This window comes from Mastomys coucha, unplaced genomic scaffold, assembly GCF_008632895.1.
Source record: "Mastomys coucha isolate ucsf_1 unplaced genomic scaffold, UCSF_Mcou_1 pScaffold7, whole genome shotgun sequence".
Lineage (NCBI taxonomy): Eukaryota > Metazoa > Chordata > Mammalia > Rodentia > Muridae > Mastomys > Mastomys coucha.
In genome coordinates, this window is record NW_022196913.1 from 45,800,523 (window position 1) to 45,813,620 (window position 13,098).

General features: G+C 42.9%; 1 protein-coding gene across 2 annotated transcripts in view; it reads right to left on the reverse strand.

Annotated features, from left to right (window-relative positions):
• The window catches only part of Nedd9 (neural precursor cell expressed, developmentally down-regulated 9), a 180,565-nt gene that overhangs the window by 161,650 nt on the left and 5,817 nt on the right, over positions 1-13,098 (reverse strand). The window lies entirely within an intron of this gene.

The following is a 13,098-nucleotide window of genomic DNA, read 5'->3' on the forward strand; positions in this document are numbered from 1 at the left end:
TACATCATGAGGCTAGAATCCTCATGAATGGATTTGTGTCTTATTGGCAAGACTAAAAATAGAGATCTCTCATCTGTCTTGTTATGACTTTAAGACATGAGAGTACAACCACAAGAAGGTAACACTTGCTACCCAGGAGCAGGACCTCAACCACAACCACAGTGGCTTCTGGATCATGTACTTCTGGCCTCAAAAACTAAATCTGTGCCTCTTTGCTATAGTAATCTCAATTAACACAAGCATCATTTCATTTTCAACTCTTATTTCTCTCTTTTTTCTCTGCTTCTGATGTGTTATCCATCTTCCTTTGGCTTGACATATCTTCAATCATTCAGAAGCACCCATGGGCCCAGATATGAGCAACCAGTACTTTGACTGCCATATCCCATGAGTTCAAATGCATGTATTCATTCTAATTATATATTGGGCCATTCCATTTTAATTATTTTATGAAAACTCTATTCTTTTGCTTACTTTTTGTCTTAGTCCTATTACTCTGAAAAGGCACCATGATCAAGGCAACTCTAATGAGAGAAGCATTTATTTGGGGGTTCATTTACAGTTTTAGAGGGTTAGTCCACGATCATCATGGTGGGAAACAGTTAGGCATGACACAGGAGCAATATTTAAGAGCTTTCCATCCACAGACAGTAGCCGAGAAACACTGTACCTGTGGTTGATTTTTGAAAGCTCATTCCCAGTGACACACTTCTTACAACAAGGCCACACCTCCTAATTCTTCCCAAATAATTCTACTGGTGAGTAAGTATTCAAATGTATGAATCATTCTCATTCAAACCACCACACTTTTCTTACCAAAGGAAGTGATTTATGTAGGTGTCAAGATCTGGTTCTGGGCTGACTACAGCTATCCAGGACATAGACACCTCTTCACCTGGGATATCATCCACCACAGAGCCCAAAGATGAATGCTTTGAGGTTTGCATACTAATTGAACTGATTTTTTACTGAAGTTCCACCATGTATAATTCTAGATTATAAGGAAATAAAAGTGACTAAGAGGTTTACAAAATATTTGCTTATTAAAAAAAAATAGATGCATTGTGATTAACAATGGTAACATTGAAAGAAGTTATTAATCTGAAGTTGCTTCTTCATACTCTGTGGCCAGATATCAATGATCCACTAAGGAAGTAACTTTTAGAAAATTTTTAACTTTCCTTCTAAAGGGTTCTTCTAGCCCTTTCCCTCTTTCTAGCTTGCTAGGCTTTTAATCAAAAGATTTCTCTCAGTTGACTGTGATCATTTTAATGAAGGCATTTCTGTGGAACTGCCAGGCTGACTGGCCCCACAGTTGCCTAGGGTACATTTAAGATAGCTGTTGGGAACTGTGGTAGCTATTCTTGCTTGTCAATTTGACTATATCTGAAATTACCTGAAACTCAAGCACCTGGGCACACCTATGAAGAATTTTTCTTAATTAAATTGTCTGAAGTAGGAAAACCTACTTTTAATCCTGATCCTTTGAGGTGGAGAGATCCACCTTTAATCTGGTCCATACCTTCCCATAGTAGCTTATATAAAGGCAGTTCTCTGCCTGATTGCCCTCCCTCTTGTTGGCAAGTCCATTGCTTCACTGGCTTTAGAGCATACTTCTTTGGGATGCTGGCATGTACTGAAGACAAGCTGAGGCATCAATCCTTATGGACTGAACAGCTACTGGATTCTTGGACTTCCATTGGTAGATAACCATTGTTAGATCACAGCTTGTAAGCCATTCTAATAAATTGTGTGTGTGTGTGTGTGTGTGTGTGTGTGTGTGTGTGTGTGTCCCATATACATATGGAGGCAGGGGAGGAAAGGTTATTCACTCTTATCAGTTCTGTTTTTCTAGAGAACCCTGACTAACATGGGTACTTCTGCTGCCCTCAAACCTGGGAGAAACATGAGACAGAAGCCATCCCATAATAAATGAAATTGAAGATGGCTTCCGCAGGGGAAGGGGCGAAGAAGGAATTTTTAGGCCTAAAATGCTTTATGGCTGAATGACTTCTGATTATCACAGAAAGATCTACTACCTAGATCTTACTAATAGAAATTCTTGGGGCATCTGGCATACATACATTGAAAAATAAGGGGCATCAAGGAAGCATCACTAATTGATCAAGAAAGAAAGATGGTACAGAGTCCAAAATATGCTTTCTTGGTTCATTAAAGTTGTGGCTCATAGATCTACTCTCTTCTAGTTAGCTTCAGCTGTCAACCAGACACAGCCTAGCATCATCTGAGGGAGTCTTAATTGGAAGATTGCCTGGATCAGACAGGCTGCAGACATGTCTATGGGACATTTTCCTGCTATTGATTGATGTGGGTGATACCATGCCTGGGGAGGTGGTCCTGAGTTGTATAAGAAAGCTGGCTGAGTGTAAGCTTGTAGGCAAGCCAGTAAGCAGCATCCCATAATGCTTTCTGCACTAGTTCTTTCCCAGACATCCCTCAATGTTGGATTGTACCTGGAAGTGTAAGCCAGGTAAAGCCTTTCCTTCTCCAAGTTACTTTAGGCCACGATGTTATCAGAGCAAAAAGAAATCAATCTGGGACACACTCTGAACAGGTTTAACCAATGAGGACTGTGCATCGTAATGTTACATTGCTTATAGCTCAAGAAAGCTATGCACTCAACACCACCACTCATATTTATAATCTCCTTCCACTGAAAGCCTGACAGAGTAGTGAGCAACCAACTCCATTCTGTGGTGATTTGAAGAAGGAGGCCATTTTGTTCTTGTTAGAGTGGAGCAAATTGATGCATGAATGGGGGTTTTTAGTCAGATAGGTGAGAATTCAAATTCTAGTTAGCTAACTGTGGCCTTGTGGCAATTTTAAATCCCCATGTTTCTGTTGTATTTACTAGTAATGACTTAAAAAGTTTTAGAGTTTCTCAAGTATAAGGTAGTGTTGTAAGGATGCACACTCATCTAATTTCCCAACAATCCAATGAGGCAATGTGCAAAACAGCATGAATACACAGAGACCTGAAACCACTGTCCTCAGGAAGCCCTGCTTGTAAGGCTGGGCCTTGGCTTACATCTTGGGACTCATAGGAAACTCCTGCCATTCCATCCATTTTCAGCTATGTACAAAAACAATGTGCTTTATACCCCAAACCTGCTTTTTCCCAGGAGTCTGGGATAGTGGTGTTTAAGACAGAGAGTGTCTAAATGACCAGCCCCAATCAATACTTTAGCACTAAGTCTCTAATGATCTTCCTAGGTAGTCAGCATTCCATATCCTACATAAGTCATTGCTGGAAGAGGCATATGCATCCAGCATGCTCCTTCAGAACAGGACTCCTGGTAGAAGATGCCAGGTCTCTTCCCTGTGCGGATCCTGGCATGTGTCCTTTTGATATAACAGGACTTAACTGTGGGTGTAACTGCATGCTGAAGCCTGTGCAATTTCCAAACAGTCACTGTACCTCTGGGTGGTACCTCAGGGTGTACTTTCCCACATGTGTATGGCATTACTATATAAAGTGATTTAAAGTAATCATAGCATTATTATCTAAAATGAGAGCGCTAACTCATGAAGAGGTTTAAAAAACTACACACAGGCCTTTGACTTAACCAGTATATGGACCCATGCAGAATGGATGATTTTATAACCCATATATGCACTCTAAAGCTGTAGGGATGCTACCTTCCTCAAAAGATAGCTGTGAATCAGAGAAGTATGTTTGCTTAAATGGCCTATTATTCTATCATTCTGCACACCCCCAATCCCTTATACCTCCTCATTGAATATCCCACTGGCCAATAGAATGTTCCTGAGAAATGAAAATAGCTTTGAAGAAAAAGAGGAGCTATAGTTTGGAATTCCTCCCAATCACAGATTATTTATTTTGCAATGATAACTATTATGGCTGACTCTTTCTGTGACAAAAGAAATTCCTGAATTTCCTGTCTCTTGACTTCTGCTCCCAGCTTAGGGTCAGCAAGGGACAGTAGGTGGCAAGCTGGATGTTTAGAAGGAGTAGTTTATGGTGACCAAATCTTCTATTACCCACTCACGGTTGGGCACACTCAATTTCCCCTCCTACCTCTGATTGATTCATCAGATTAAGCCTTCTGATTAATAAAGAGATGCCCTGTTTCCATGGAGGAATACCAAATGACCTCAGCCTCCTACAGACCTATTCTTGCATTTTTTTTTTCCAAAGGGAAACTAGTTCTGTTGCAGGTCTGTCTGTGAGGACCCATACTGAGTTGATGATAATGATGATATTGTAGTGAGAGATGAGCCTGGGAGAGCCCAGGCTGTCTGAATGGTAGACAGCAGGGAAGAGTTAAAGACAGATGCCTTCAGCTCTGTCTGCTCCTTGAAATTCTCTCTTCTAGAAAAGCAGAGCTTATTCACTCTATAAAGCATGTCGTTGAATGGAAAGTCCAGGAGCTTTGAGATACAGTGATTAACAGCCTTGGGGTCAAATCCATCACAACTAGACAGTTCTAATAAAGTAAATTTGAGGAGACCTATGGAAGATGGGTACTTGAGAGGGTACCTTCACAATTACGAGTGGCAAAAAGGGAGGCGGAAACAACGTAGGATTTAAGAAGAAAAGTCTCCAAGGGACACTTCATACATATGAAAGCTTTTCACACAGGTTAATTCTTATAGCTGATATGGGGGGAAGAGGTGAAATGGCAGACATGGAAAAAAAAGGAAGACTCCTAATAAAAGGGAGAATGAAGAAAGCCAGTGTCTTCACACTGAAGATATAAATGGCCCAGACCCTGGCAAAGGCATTACCTTGTCATTGGCTGAACTCTGAACAAATCCTTAGCAGAAGACCTGGGTTCTGGTAACACCTACATCATTTGATCAGCTGCACAAAAGTTTTACCTAAATGGCCTCCTATCACAGCCTCCTTGGTTTCATTATCAGTAAAGAGAAGAATACAATCAACAATCTCTAGGTCCACTGTGAAAATTCAATACAGTGATGGCAGTTAGTGAGCTGAACATATGCTAATATAATTATTATATTATATGTAACATATAATATAATAAATAATAATATAGTTCATATATTAATCTTGTTATTATTTTTGTTTTCTTGTTTGGAGATAAGGTTTCACTTTTGTTTTGCATGGCCTAGAATTCAATATGTAGCCCAGGCTAGACCTGAACTTGCAGATGTCCTCCTGAGTCAGATTTGGAAGTGCTGGGATTGCAGACAGGAGCCACTGTACCATACTAAATCAAGGTTTTGGCTAAATTAATGATGTGTATTAGAGGCAGGATTAACTAGAACACTTAAGCATAAAATAGAGACCCAATTTTCACTCTACTGAACATTAAGAACATTAAGAAGAATTAAGACCTATCAAAATATAGGCCTTTTCCTTTCTGTGGCCACTTAATTCTTCCTCTTGGGACCGTCTGGTTAAAGTGCACACACTGGTCTAAACAGGCCATGGGCATTAATTAAGACTTAGGTCAAGGTCTATGACACAAGCACTGATTTATTTTCTGAGACAAAGGAAGACCAATTCTTCCCCGTGGCTGGAGAGGAATAGCATTCCTTTCCATTGTAATCACACTGCATCAAGGAAATGTTGGAAATCTGGGGAGGGCAGTGTGGGGTGCCTGTGAAAGTGATTGAAAGGTTGAATTTTTGAAATACACAGCCAGCACAAAGATGATTTAACAATTTTTAGTGTTGGAAAGCATCTCAGAGAAAGGCAATTTGACTGATCTCCTCACTGAAGGAGCCCACCATGCCTGCCACATTCAGAGATTCCCTCCGCTGATGACTGGCATTCAAACCTTCTGATCTTTCTTCATAAAAGCTACACTGCCGTTAGATTTAGAATGAACTACAATTAGCAAGTCACTCTGCTTCCCTTAGAGGGTTTCCCGTGGAAATTCTTACAATGATTCCAGTCTGAGTTTTAGCTCTCCCCAGGAGACCAGACTCTCAGCTCCATCTATGGCAATGCGACTTGAAGTGTGTATGATACCCACTGAACAAATGACTCACTAGAATTCTGTAATGAAGCTCCTAGCTTTTTTGGCACCATCTGCGTAGGAACCTCACAGAGAGGTGGGAGTTTCATATCTCTGTCATAATTCTCAGTAGATGAAGAAGCTCCTCAGCTTGCCTTCTCCAAGGGCTTTTCCCAGGTGTGGTCAGAGGCAGTAGCTGCTGACTCTTGGGGGTGTATTCCCAAGGATTTTGGTGAGAGAGACAGGCAAGGTGTTAGCCAAGGGAAGCCACGAGAGAAATGGATTCATGGGCAGCCTGGCACTAAGCTCTTCCCCTGGTCCTTAGTGAATGTTTGCACTTTGAGAGGGAGAGACAGATGGGAAATGGAGGTGAGCCAGAAGCCTAAATATATATTTGAGAAGGACAAAGCAATGAAGATCTGTTGGATTTATAGATAATGCACATAATCGAGTAACGCTTTTTATTCTTGTGATTCTTCATTAGCACACAAGAGTTGTCAGTGTTGAGGGCTGGTCAGATGACTCAGTTGGCAAAAGCATTTAGCACCATGCCTGATGAACTGAGTTCAAGCCCCAAACCTCAAATAGTAAAAGGAGAAAACTGACACCCAAAAGTTGTTCTCTGGTTTCCACACACACTACAGCATGTATACATGTGCTCATGAGAGAACACACACACCTAATAGATACAATATTTTTAAAGAGCTGTGAATGTTGAAAGTCTACTAGACCAAATCTTTTTCTTTATTCATGAACAACACAGCAGAAACTACAACCTGGGTATATGCCAACACCACAGTAAATGAGCCCAGAAGTTTTCCAACTAGAATCCATTTGAAAAAGTTGATGCTGGTGGTCATCATGTCTGTGTTGGGCTCACATGTGCTTGGAACACTGCAGAGACCCAGGGCATGCTTGGTGACCAGTGGCTGATCCACAAGTTGGTCTGTATGAGAATGAAATTGCTTTAAGAGCTCCTCCTCTATTCCATGTGTTCTCAAGCAGCTTCAGATAGCACGTCTTTGTTTATTGAGGCTGAGCTGAGTTGGACCAAATTTTGTGTTCTCTCTCTCTCTCTCTCTCTCTCTCTCTCTCTCTCTCTCTCTCTCTCTCTCTCTCTCTCTCTGTCTCTCTGTCTCTGTCTCTGTTTCTCTGTCTCTGTCTCTGTCTCTGTCTCTCTCTGATATTTGTATTTTTTCCTGTATCCCTGGTTGGCCTGAAACTTACTATATAATTGAGAATGACTTTGAATTTCTGGTCCTCCTGCCCTTGCCTCCTGAGTGTTAAGATTGCAGGCTCATAGCACCATGCTTGGTTCATATGCTTCTGGGAAATTGTATCTGGGGGTGGGGGTGGGGGTCTTGAGAATGGTAGGCTAGCACTCTACTAACTAAGCCACACTCCCAGCCTAGCTCCTTTTCTTTTATTAAACTGCATTGCTAGGTCTTCGCTTACTCCTACAAGGCAATATGAACCCAGCATCTTATTGCCTCAGAAATGGTTGGAGGTGCCTTTTTTTGTGCTTGTACATTAACTCATATTCAAAACTACCCAGTGAAGTAGGACTTATCACATCCTCTGTAGATGAGAGAGTGATTTGCTCCAGGGAGCACGGCAGCTGTGTGGCAGAGATACAGTAAGAACCTGGGAAGCTGCATCCTTAACCACACCAGCAGTTACTCTGGATCCCTTGGCTCTGTCCATCTCCTGAGCCCCAGCCACCATGTCTCAATGTACACTGCTGCCAACTGCTTCCTGACTGTTCCCGTGCTGTAAAGAAAGGGGGTCTCCTCAGGCAGAAGGCACGCTGTTGCTTCTCATGAAGCTTAGAAAATATTTTCACTTTCTGCTCTATTTTGGCAATTATTGGTTACCAAATGAACAAGAGAAGCAAACCATAAAGATCTGAGACTTGCTATAAAGTTTTAACAGTTCTTAACATGTGCGGTGCTTTGAACAGGAATGGCCCCTATAGGTTCATATATTTGAATGTTTGGTTCCCAGTTGATGGTTGTTGGGGTAGGAATGGACTTGTTGTAGGAACCATTTCACTGGGGGTGGGGTTTGAGGTTTCAAAAGTCCATGTCAGGGGGGGCTGGTGAGATGGCTTAGCTGGTAAGAGCACCAACTGCTCTTCTGAAAATCCTGAGTTCAAATCCTAGTAACCACATGGTGACTCACAACCACCCATAATGAGATCTGATGCTCTTTTCTGGTGCATCTGAAGACATCTACAGTGTACTTATTTATAATAATAAATAAATCTTTGGGCCAGAGCAAGCAGGGACTGAGGGAGTGTGGGTTGACCAGAGTGAGCAGAGGTCCTGAAAGTCAATTCCCAACAACCAGATGAAGGCTCACAACTATCTGTACAGCTACAGTGTGTAATCATATACAAAAAATATAAATAAATCTTTTAAAAAAAAAGTCCATGTCAGGCCTAGCCTCCCCCCTTTTTTCCTTCCCACATTCCATACTCAGCCCTTCTACACACACACACACACACACACATACACGCATGCACGCACGCACACACACACACGCACCTGCCTATCTGCAGACTGCAGATCAGGATGTAGCTCTCAGCTACTTCCGCAGCATCCTGCCTTCCCTACCGCCATTGCGCCCTCCATGATGATGACAGACTAACCCTCTACAACTGTAAGCAAGCCTCCAATGAAATGCTTTCTTTTATAAGAGTTGCTTTGGCTGTGATGTCTCCTCACAGCAACAGAATAGTGACTAAGACAACACAAAAATTCAATACTTCTCCATTCCCCCCGCCCCAATCACAGACACCCAGATACACAGAAGTATGTGTGCCAATATACACACACATCAATACAACATTAAGGGATGCCTGAGTCTGTTGTTAATAATGAAAGTAACAAATTCACTTGAAAATTTTAGAATATTGACAAGGTCTGTGGCATAAAATCAGCCTGTATAGTAATCCCATCCCACTTTTAAAGATTTCCGGGTCTACATTTTGTTAGACTTTTGTTGCATATAGTGATAGATATAAAAGGTCATTAAAAATATCTGGCTTCATGTGGCTGGAGAGGTGGCTCAGTAGATCAGAGCACATGTTCTTATAGAGGAGCCAAGTTTGGTCGCAGTACTGTAGGACCTCACAACTCTCCATAATTCCAGTTCTTGGGTATCCAACCCCCTCTTCTGACCTCCACAGGCACCAGGTGTATAAATGGTGTAGATACATATACACAGGCAAAAGTCTCATACCCATAAAGTAAATAAATCTAATAAGAAACTGGCATCATACTGGGGAGTTCACTGGGCTTGTTGACTTAAACTTGGCACTCAACCCTTCATACCCCTGTCCTCTGTTGCTTTTAACAGTAGAATAATTCTCCAGGGTGAAGTGCAAAATTGTAATTTACTAGGCTCCTACTGATGGGCTTTAGCATCTACATTTCAGCTTATAGTTTCTAAAGGAAGAAGCCCACGCCAGATTGAAGAGTGCTAGGGCCAAGTCACCCTCCTATGCTACTCAGAAAAAAAAAAAAAAACAGTAGAAAGAAACCAGGAGGCAGAGAGACCCAGCACCTCTCTAAGTATCTGGGAATGTTTTCAAGCATGCTAAGTGATGAGTAGAGACTCTCTGTGAAGCACCGCTCAGGAGACAGAGTCCTCTGCTAGGCAGGTTTGGAGTAAGAGCCTGCAGGAAACATTGCTAACATTTTTTTCCGAAAGTCAAAAGCAAGCAGCCAGCAATATTTTCTCTACAAAATGTCCTGTCCTAAGATATTCTTTGCTGAAACTTTGCTTAGACATCAGGCTTGTTTCCAAACACTGGAGGAGGGCCACATCGGCTTCTCCCTAGGAAAAGTCTAACTTTGCCGACAGCGTGCACAATTGGATGGAGAGGTCTTCTCATCTTTCAGCCACTGCCTGGCCTCCTGGCCTCCGGGGCAAGGTGCAGAAGGGGGTGATCCCAGATCCCACCTCTCTCTCCCTGCATCCTCACAGGCACCCCCCAAAAGTCACACAGCTCTGCTCATGCCCTTGTTTTTACCCTCCTCTTTCTTCATGCCTTCCTCCCTGAGTCCTGTTGTAGCAAGGCTACTTTGGACTGTTTCTATGTGCAGAGAGCCCTCTTCCCTGTCTCAGAGACTTTGTTTCTGATATTCACCCACTCACTAACTTGCTCCTTCCTTCCTTCACTTGAGCACTTCCTATATGTTGATATAGGAAGGAGAAAAGGATAGGACCCTAAAGCCATATAGCCGACAGTACCGAGGAAACAGATCACAGGTGCTTGCCGTGTCCCCAGCTGGGAAAGATAGGCTACAAGAGGAGTATGTGATGGGGTGACAAGGGCACTGTGATAGGAGGCTGCCGTGGCAAGGTCAACCGGAGCTAGAGCTGAATGAGCAAGGGATACAGCCTTGCAGCTGTTTTCCAAGGGTCCTTCTGGGTAGAGATGCCTTAGTTAGGATTTCTATTGCTGCCGTAAAACACAAGGACCAAAAGCAACTTGGAGAGGAAAGGGTTCATTCCCACTTACAACTTCTACATCCCACTTCATCGCTGAGAAAAAGTTGGGGCAAAAACTTAAGCAGGGCTGGATCCTGGAGGCAGTGCTTCCTGGCTTGCTCCCCATGGCTTGCTCAACCTGCTTTCTTATATACCCAGGACCACCAGTGCCGAGGTAGCACTGCCTGCAGTGAGCTGTGGTGTGGAATGTTCCAGCTTCATCGATGGAGAGAAGGCAGAATAGGGTTGCACACATTTGAATCTACTTTGGGCATTTTCTCAAATTGATGTTCTTCTTCTCAGATACCTCTAGCTTGCGTCATATTGGCACAAACAAATAAACAGGACACCCCATCAAACAAAACCAGCTGGGACAAGAGGGGACAAAGCATGAGTGCTTAGTCCTGATTGCGTATGTTCTTGGCCCCCGTTGAGATATGCCAACAAGGCTGATTAGCTCTTTAAAAATAAAAGCTATTTATAATAGAAATCTGGGACTGAGAGCAAAATTGCAAGGGAAGTATAGAGATGTCCTCGTGTTTCTGCCCTATTCGTCAGCGTCCTCACTGTCAGCATCCCACACCACAGCAGCACATTTGTTAGACTGATTGACCTACATCAATAAATAATTAGTTCATGGTTTACACTCAACGTTGGGGACTCTGGTTTGTACAGGTATAGAATGTCAAGCATCCACATCTCTAGTGTCATATGAAGCCACTGCCATGTTCTAAAGTCCTCTGTGTCCCCTCATCCTTCTTCTCCTCACTAGCCATTATCAGCCAATGAGCATTCATCTCTCTGTGGTTTCACCTTTCCCAGAATGCCCCATATTTGGAATCACACAGTACAGGATTCTTCAGGCTAGCTTCTCTCACTTAGCAGTACACTTAAGTATGTCTTAAATGTGATTTATGTCTCATCAAACTGTGTTCGCTGCACCACTCAAATGGGAGAGACTCTTGACAGTAGGGGTTACATATTAGAGATGATTAGCAGTCTGTCATTACCATGATTTCTTTACTAAGATTCCACTCTGAAGTGTGCCAGTGTGCAGTTCAAGCCCCGTAGTCTTCCCAGTCCTGATTGAAACCTCGGGGTAAAGCACCACTCGGCTTCCCATCCCTGGAACAAAAGGCTTCAGACAGCCAACGAGACAGAAAGAAAGGTTTAGTTTGGCTCTGGCTTCAGAGATCTCAGTTCTTGCGATAGTTAATCTTCACTAGCAAACTGACTGAATTTAGAATCACCTACAAGGCATATCTTTACGTGTGCCTGTAGCATGTCTTAGGAGGTACCTGCGATCTATCTAGCATGTGCTTATGATATATCTTCATCCGTGACTGTGGCATATCTTAGCATGTGCCTGTGATATATCTTACTGTATGCCTGTGATATATCTTTGTGTGCACCCGTGATATATCTTAGCCTATGATACATTTTTGCTTGAGCCTGTGATGTATCTTTGTGTGTGCCTGTGACATGTCTTTGAGTCTGCCTGTGAGATGTTTTTTCTGAGTTTAGCTAAGGAGAAAAGACACAGCCTGAATGTAGGTGGCACGTCCTGTGGACGGAGGTACAAGACTGAGCAGACAGGGAGAACAGGAGGAAGCCTGCTGAGATCAGCACTCACCTCTCTTGATTCCTGACTGCAGATGCAATGTGGGCGGCCACATCATGTCCCTGCCTCCTCTACTAGAGCTACATTTGATGGCAAACCTCCTTCACCCTGATGGCCTGCATCCTCTCTTGAACCATAAGCTTTTATCAAGTATTCTGCCATAGCAATCAGAGAAGTAACCAGCACTACCCATGCTTAGTCAGGCTGCTGCTCTGGGCCCATGGCAAGGCTGCATCTAATAGGGAGAGCCTGTAGCAACCTCATGGTCAGGGAACAAAAGGAATGCCTGGGGTCCCCATCTCCTCTTCAAGGGCATGCCTCCAGTGACCTGATTCCCTCTGATAACCCTCACCCCCTGTAGGTTCCACCTTCGAAGTGGCACAATGAATGCCTTTAACACAGGGGCCTTTGGGGCCAGTATCTAGACTAGAGCAGATGGTGGCCTGCTGCCTCTGACCCTCTGACCGCCACATTCCTTAAGAAAGAGTTGATGCTCTTTTGTTCTGTTTCCATCCCCATGGCCATGTGTGTCATTTCACAGCAGGGCAGCACAGACACATTCTTTGTAAGCAAATAGATTGCCAGTTCTGAAGAACATGGGCTAATGCTTCCATTTCTGATGCCTGTTCTCTTTACACACACACACACACACACACACACACACACACCAAAATGAGGCTAATAAAATAAATCACCATGCAGAGAAACCTGTACACACTCTCCAGTGATTCATGTCTCTTGAGAGCAGCCACCCCTGAGGTGGTTCTCTTAACTGGCTGGCCATAAAATAATAATAATAATAATAATAATAATAATAATAATAATAATAATAATAATAATAGAGACATTGTGAAGAACATGAAATAAGTGTGCACAGATGACTACCATTTTAGTGTGAATACAATTGCATGTAATTTGTTCACTCCCATGGTCCCCTACAGCTGAGCTGTATGTTCCAGTACCACTGAAAGCTATGTAATGAACACCATGTTGTGTGTAGGTGATAGAATG